General features: G+C 40.5%; 1 protein-coding gene across 4 annotated transcripts in view; it reads left to right on the plus strand.

Annotated features, from left to right (window-relative positions):
- LOC143281074 (tyrosine-protein kinase receptor-like) overlaps positions 1–7,500 on the plus strand; it is a 347,133-nt gene that overhangs the window by 535 nt on the left and 339,098 nt on the right. The gene's annotated exons all lie outside the window — the stretch shown is intronic.

Consider the following 7,500-nt stretch of genomic DNA (forward strand, 5'->3'; position numbering starts at 1 on the left):
CGTGTTGTACGTTCGATATATTTTGTCTTGATACGTGGGTTGAATGAAAACAAGCCTTATGCAATTATTCGCCCCCCTCCCCCCTGCCCCTCCCTCTTTTTCCCATCAATGAAGAGGTTCATTCAATCATTCACGTACTCATTTAGTCACTCATTCATTCATTCATTCTCTCTCTCTCTCCATGTCTTTCTTTGGGTCAGTGTCTTTCTGTCTGTCTCTATCTCCTTCTCTGTCTCGATCCACCTCTTCCTCCCTCTTTCTCAGACTCTTGTCTCTCTGTCTGTTTGTCTGATTCTCTTCTGTCTGTTTCATTCTCTCTCTCTCTCTCTGTCTGTCTCTGTCTTTCCCTTCGTCCGTCCACTCCCTCTTTCCTTCTTTCCTTCATTCATGCTTTCTTTTCTTTCTTTTCCCCTCTTGTCTGAGACGCTTTTTGTCAAACTTATCACAACAGAGATTTCAACAATGATTGCTTCCAGAGGATATGCAGTGAGTGTCAGTTTTTCTCTCTCTCTCTCTCTCTTTTCCTCCCACATCTCTCTTTCTCCCTCCCCCCTCTCTCTCTCACTCTCTTTCAACAATGATTGCTTCAAAAGGATGTGCAGTAAATGTCACTTTCTCTCTCTCTCTCTCTCTCTCTCTCTCTCTCTCTCCTTGCCCAATGTGTGGTGAAAGTCCAGAAGATGAAAATCATTTCATATTTAACTGCAAAAGATACGATGAATTACGAAAGAACCTGCACCATTTTCAATACAGCTCCAGCGCAGAGAAAAGATTTGTTCGGCATACTAATGACAGAAAATGAAGATATGATACTTTCACTGACAAAATATGTATCTGAGGCAATAAATTTACGGAAAACGTCCATCATCGGTCTAAATACTCATTAGTCAATTAGAAATTAGAATGGGTTCTATGAGATAAGAGCATAGATAAAAAAAAAAGGAAGGGCTACATTTGGATGGTCAATCTCTTGACATTGTAATTATTTGATGTGTTCGTATTGACATGATGTGTATCGATGTTACATGCGTAAATATTTTTTATGATTTATCTGTATTTTGTTTTCTGTGTACTGTCCAAACCTTGGAGACGAACGACTGAAAAAAAGGCAAATTACCTCCTGTCACATTTACTTTTAAGCTAATGACAATGTGCCAAAGTGTCGCAAATCTCTTATTAGTTTATGTTGTTTCAGTTCTGTTATGTGGGTTGTTTTTTTTTGGCTTGTTTGTTTTCTCTCTCTCTCTCTCTCTCTCTCTCTCTCTCTCTCTCTCTCTTCTCTCTCTCTCTCACGCACACACACACACACACACACACAACACAGCTCACCTTGATAATGGTTGGAGTCGCGTCTGTCTGTCTTTCGCAGGTAGGGAGAGAGAGAGAGAGGGAGGAGAGGAGTCTTTAACTCTGTCTAACCCCCCACCTCCTCTCTATCTTCGTCTGTCTGTCTCCGTCCCTCTATCTCTGTCTCTCTCGGCACACTGTCTGTCTGTCTCTTTACCCCCGTCTTTAACTCTGTCTATTCCCCCCCCCCCCTCTCTCTCTTCGTCTGTCTTTCTCCATCTCTCTATGTCTGTCTCTCTCTGTACACTGTCTGTCTGCCTGTTTGTCTGCCTCTATACCCCCGTCTTTAACTGTCTATTTCCCTCTCTCTCTCTTCGTCTGTATGTCTCCGTATCTCTATCTTTGTCTTTCTCGGTACGCTGTCTGTCTGTCTGTCTGTCTCTCTACCCCCGTCTTTAACTCTGTCTACCCCCCTCGCCCCCTCTCTCTTTTCGTCTATCTCAATCTCTCTGTCTCTCTCGATACACTGTCTGTCTGTCTGTCTCTCTACCCCCGCCTTTAACTCTGTCTACCCCCCTCTCTCCCCCTCTCTTCGTCTGTCTGTCTCCGTCTCTCTATCTCTGTCTCTGTCGGTACACTGTCTGTCTCTCTACCCCCGTCTTTAACTCTGTCTACCCCCCTCCCTCCCCCTCTCTTTGTCTGTCTGTCTCCGTCTCTCTATCTCTGTCTCTGTCGGTACACTGTCTGTCTCTCTACCCCCGTCTTTAACTCTGTCTACCCCCCTCCCTCCCCCTCTCTTCGTCTGTCTGTCTCCGTCTCTCTATCTCTGTCTCTATCGGTACACTGTCTGTCTGTCTACCCCCGTCTTTAACTCTGTCTACCCCCCTCCCTCCCCCTCTCTTTGTCTGTCTGTCTCCGTCTCTCTATCTCTTCTGTATCGGTACACTGTCTGTCTGTCTCTCTACCCCCGTCTTTAACTCTGTCTACCCCCCTCCCCTCTCTCTCCCCTCTCTCTTTGTCTGTCTCCGTCCGTCTATCTATGTCTCTCTCGGTACACTGTCTGTCTGTCTCTCTACCCCCGTCTTTAACTCTGTTTACCCCCCTCCCCTCTCTCTTCGTCTGTCTGTCTCCGTCTGTCTGTCTCTCTGGTTACACTGTCTATCTGTCTCTCTGGTTACACTGTCTGTCTGTCTCTCTGGGTACACTGTCTGTCTGTCTCTCTGGTTACACTGTCTGTCTGTCTCTCTGGTTACACTGTCTGTCTGTCTCTCTGGGTACACTGTCTGTCTGTATGTCTCTTTATTTTTGTCTGTCTCCTCCCGTTTTCCTTCCCACTTGATCCCTTTTCCCCTTTCTGCTGTGCTTTTGGAATTCTTTTTTCACTTCCCCTTTTCTATTCAGGTATAGTTGATTACACACACACACACACACACACACAAGTTTCAAGTTTTAATTATCCTTTCACTCCTATTGGAGTATGGAGGATTACTGCAAAATACTCTTTTCGTGCCCATAACAAACATTTCCAAATACACAACAATGGCACATAAAAGTTGAGAAAACACAAATGTCTTTTAACTCCAAAAGTATAACTAGGCAACATTTGCAAATCTAATCATCTTACTTACAGCTAAAATGACTTTTTTGCCTCCTTTGAGCATATTACAAAAATTAAAAACCGATTTTGGAGACAAATATTTTTTAGGAACATATCTATTTCGTAACTGATCATAATTGGGACATTCCATTATAAAATGAAACTCATCACCAATCACAGACATGTTACAAACCTTACAAAACCGTAACTCTCGTGGTATGCCTTTGTGTCTCCCTGTTTCTATTTCCAGCTTATGATTACTACTTCGAAATCTGAAGAAGCTGATAACATAATTATCAGGCATTTGACTTATATATTTTTCTCTACCAAATCCACTTTTGAAATTTCTATAAAACAAACATTTACTACTCGCCTCTAGAGCATGTCTCCATAGATTTTGAAAACTATCTCTCAAGGCAATGTTGACATTCTTGCAGAAAGATTCCCTCTCCAAGAAGAATTGAGCATCCCAAACACAGTCATACCCTGCTTCTATTAAAATTTGTCTGATACAACTCATCCATTTTGAAGAATAAATACCATTTCGATATAAGTCAAGTAATATCAAATATATTTTCCCAGAATATTTTTCTGTGTTTGATATTACTAAGCTGGTCCAAAATCGAACTAATCTCATTTTCACTAACACACTAATTGGATAAATACCAGTTTCTCCATAAACAATTTGGGTCATAGTATTTCTGTTCAGTTTGAACAAGCGTTTCAAAAATTTCAATTCTAATTTTTCAAGTATATCTACATTTTCATAACCCCATATTTCTGCACCATACAACAAAATAGGAACAATCATAGACTGGCACATGTCCAGAATGATATGTAAAGGTAAATCTTGATTTCTGGCTGACTGAAGTAACGAAAACATAGCTTTTTGGCCCTGTTCATAAATCAGTTTTTTAGCTTTATAAAAAGTTCCGTTTCTACTAAATTCGATGCCAAGATATTTAAACGAATCAACAACATCTAAACATGCATCACCAAACTTAAAAACAGGCTTTAGCTTGTTTGTAGAATTAAATATCATCACTTTAGTTTTCTTTACATTGACCACACACACACACACACACACACACACACACACACACACACACACACACACACACATATATATATATATATATATATATATATATATATATATAAATAAAACAAAGTTGAAAGCCAACGCCTATCTTGTTAAAAAAAAAAAAATCTGAATTTTCGCTGCTACCTGGCAGCTTGGTCACAGACTACGCTCATAATAGGTGACGTAATGTTATTTTTTACGTCATCTTCCTGGCCCTTACCTGACGTCTTCTACTACGTCAATATATCATGTTCTAAATATTCCTTCAATTGTCTGTATCTGTATACACGTCTATCTCTCTCTCTCTCTCTCTCTCTCTCTCTGTGTCTCAGTGATCGTGTGTAACCACGACGACGACACACACACACACACACATATATATATATATATATATATATATATATATATGTGTGTGTGTGTGTGTGTGTGTGTGTGTGTGTGTGTGTGTGTTGGCTATACATGCGTACTTGGGGTAGGGGGTTGATGTGGGGGAATTTGAATGGGCGTCTGTGTGCATGCATGAATAAATGTAGGGAGTGGGTGGAGGATACAAGTATGTGAGTATGTGTGTGCGTTAGAATATTTTTTGAGAGAATGATATTAATGAAATTTGGTAAATTGATTTGTTAAATATGTTCTTTTTAAATTCATATTTTTTTTTCTTCTCAAATTAGATTTTCTTTGTGTTGCTTAGTTAACATTTATTCAGATGGTTGCGAAAATGTCAGTACAACAAAAAGTTAATCTGACAATAAATAGTTTCAGTCAGTCAGTGTGTGTGTGTGTGTGTGTGTGTGTGTGTGTGTGTGTGTGTGTGTGTGTGTGTGTTTTGATTTTAAGTTTTTATTGTTTTTTGAGACACGATTTCCATTTGAGCAAGTTTGTTTTTGATGAATAAAAATTTTGGTCGAAATCGTTCTCTGGAATGATCATATAACTTGTTTCTCAACTTTTAAAGTTCGGATTATGATTTCGTCAAGTTGTCGGTATTTTTCTTTCTTTCGTTCTTTCTTTCCTTTTCATTTTGTTGTGTTTTTCATGCTCCTTCTTCTCCTTCTCCTTCTCCTCCTCCTCCTCCTTTTTTCTCTCTCTTCTTTTTCTTCCTCTTTCTACTTCGTTTAGTTTGTTTCAAGTGATTAAAAAAAAATCATTATCGTTTGTTGTTATAGGGCAGGGTGAAAGGAAGCTTGTGACTTATCTTCGTTTAGTTTGTTTCAAGTGATTAAAGATAAACAACATTATTCTATTGGTGAAAGGAAGCGTGTAGCTTGTCCTTTTACCCTCAGTTACCATTCAAGTTCGAAATCGAGTTCGAGTTCTTTGTCTGTCTGTCTGTCTGTCTATCTGCCTGTCTGTCTGTCTCTTTTTCTCTGTCTCTCTCCCTATTTCTCCTATTCCTTTATCCCCTATTTCTCCTCTTTCTCTAGCCCCCTCTTTCTCCTCATTCTCTCTCTCTCTCTCTCTCTCTCTCTTTCTCCACATTCTTTGTCTCTCTCTATGTCTGTCTCTGTCTCTCTCCCTATTTCTCCTCTTTCTCTATCCCCTTCTTTCTCCTCATTCTCTCTCTCTCTTTCTCCACATTCTTTGTCTCTCTGTCCGTCTGTCTCTGTCTCTCTCTCCCGCCCTCTCTGTCTGTCTCTATCTGTCTGTCTTTGTCTCTCTCTCTCTCTCCCTCTTTTGCCTCATTCTTTCTTCCTTGTTCTCATTCTCTCTCTCTTTCTCTGTCAATCTGTCTGTCTGTCTCTCTCTCCTGACCTCTCTGTCTGTCTGCCTCTGTCTCTCTCTGTCACTCTGTCTTTCTCTCTCTGTCTCTGTCTCTCTCTCTTTCTGCCGCCCTCTCTGTCTCTCTGTCTGTCTCTCTCTCTGTTTCTTTCTTTTCCCTCATGCCGGGAGATTAATTTGCTGACCGTTGTATAAATGTCGCTTCTTCTTGAACGGTTACAATGTCATGTCGCTGTGCACTTCATGCGGGCTTTCCCGAAAAGCTGTGTCGTAATCTGTTGTTGTTGCTGTTGTTGTTGTTCTCTTCTTTTAGTTTCCTTTGTCCTGTAACCTTTAGGTTAATTTCCGACATGTGTGAGTGTGATGGAGAAGGTGTAGACATTGTAGAGTATGTCAAGAGAGACATTATCAGGTTGCTGGCGGATTTTGTCCCCTTTTGTGGTCATCGTTTTCTTATTCTTGTTCTTGTGTTTGTTTATATGCATGGTGTGTGTGTGTGTGTGTGTGTGTGTGTGTGTGTGTGTGTGTGTGTGTGTGTGTGTGTGTGTGTGTGTGTGTGTGTGTGTGTGTGTGTGTGTGTGTGTGTGTGTGTGTGTGACGCTGAACGTGGATCATTTTTGTTCTTGTTTAATATGCTCATTGTATGCATCCTTTATTTTCAGTTGGTTATATTCTGATGTGTTTACGTACTAGTTTATTTTGCTTATTCCTTTTAGGGTTAATTAATGCTTTGCGTTGGGTTACGCTGCTGGTCAGGCATCTGCTTGGCAGATGTGGTGTAGCGTATATGGATTTGACCGAAGGCAGGGACGCCTCCTTGAGCTACGGATACTGATAGTGATAGTAATGCTTTGCACAAACCTCGAGGTAGAATCTCAAGGCCTGAGCGGCGCATTGGGTTTTGTGCTGAGGTCAGGCATCTGGTCTTTGCAGGTGTGGTGTAGCGTATATGGTTTGTTCTACACGCTTCGATGTCGTTTGGAAATCGAAACAGAAAACTGAAACTTTTTTGTTGTTATTATTGTTGTTGTTGTTGTTCAGCATCATCATCATCATCTCCCTTTTCTCTTTTTGACAAAATTTGGAGAGAGAGAGGAGAGAGAGAGAGAGAGAGAGAGAGAGAGAGAGAGAGAGAGAGAGAGAGAACTCAAACGATTATTCAAGGATTAAGATTTTAGGCATGGCCCATTCTTCCAGTCTGTTGAGAGAGAGAGAGAGAGAGGGAGAGAGAGAGAGAGAGGGGGGGGGGGGGGGGTTCACACGCAGCACTTTTTGCAGTTTTGCAGTTGGATAGATTTCTCTCACTGTCTCTCCCTTCCCTCCTTTCATAATGTTATTATATCATATCCGAGAATCATTCATTATGCTGTTCAGAGGGTGGGCATGGTTGTGGTTTTATCAAATTGGTACAAATGGATGAAACTAGAATACATTTGGAGATTTTTACTGTTTGGTATTGAAGATAGCAAAAATGGGTATTTGATGTGCGCATTTGTCTGTGTGGATTTCGTACTGGCAAAATGTGGTTTAGTCAAGTTGTAGGCGATACCATTTATATTTTGAAAGCAAACAAACAAGCAAACAAACACACAAACAAACAAACAAAACTGTCACCGATCAATTGAATGTAAATAGCAAACGTGGAATGAACAAGCACAAAAACAGTGGAGGAAAAAAAGATTTCCCGTGTAAATATCATCGACAAACTTAATGCTTTGAGTTGAGTTTATCGATGTCACCAGCACAGGAAACAGATGTATGGAAGGTGTACTTTTTTTTCTTTTGCACAACGTATTTTAGTTTAGAGAAA

The sequence above is a fragment of the Babylonia areolata genome, chromosome 4 (genome assembly GCF_041734735.1).
Source record: "Babylonia areolata isolate BAREFJ2019XMU chromosome 4, ASM4173473v1, whole genome shotgun sequence".
NCBI lineage: Eukaryota > Metazoa > Mollusca > Gastropoda > Neogastropoda > Buccinidae > Babylonia > Babylonia areolata.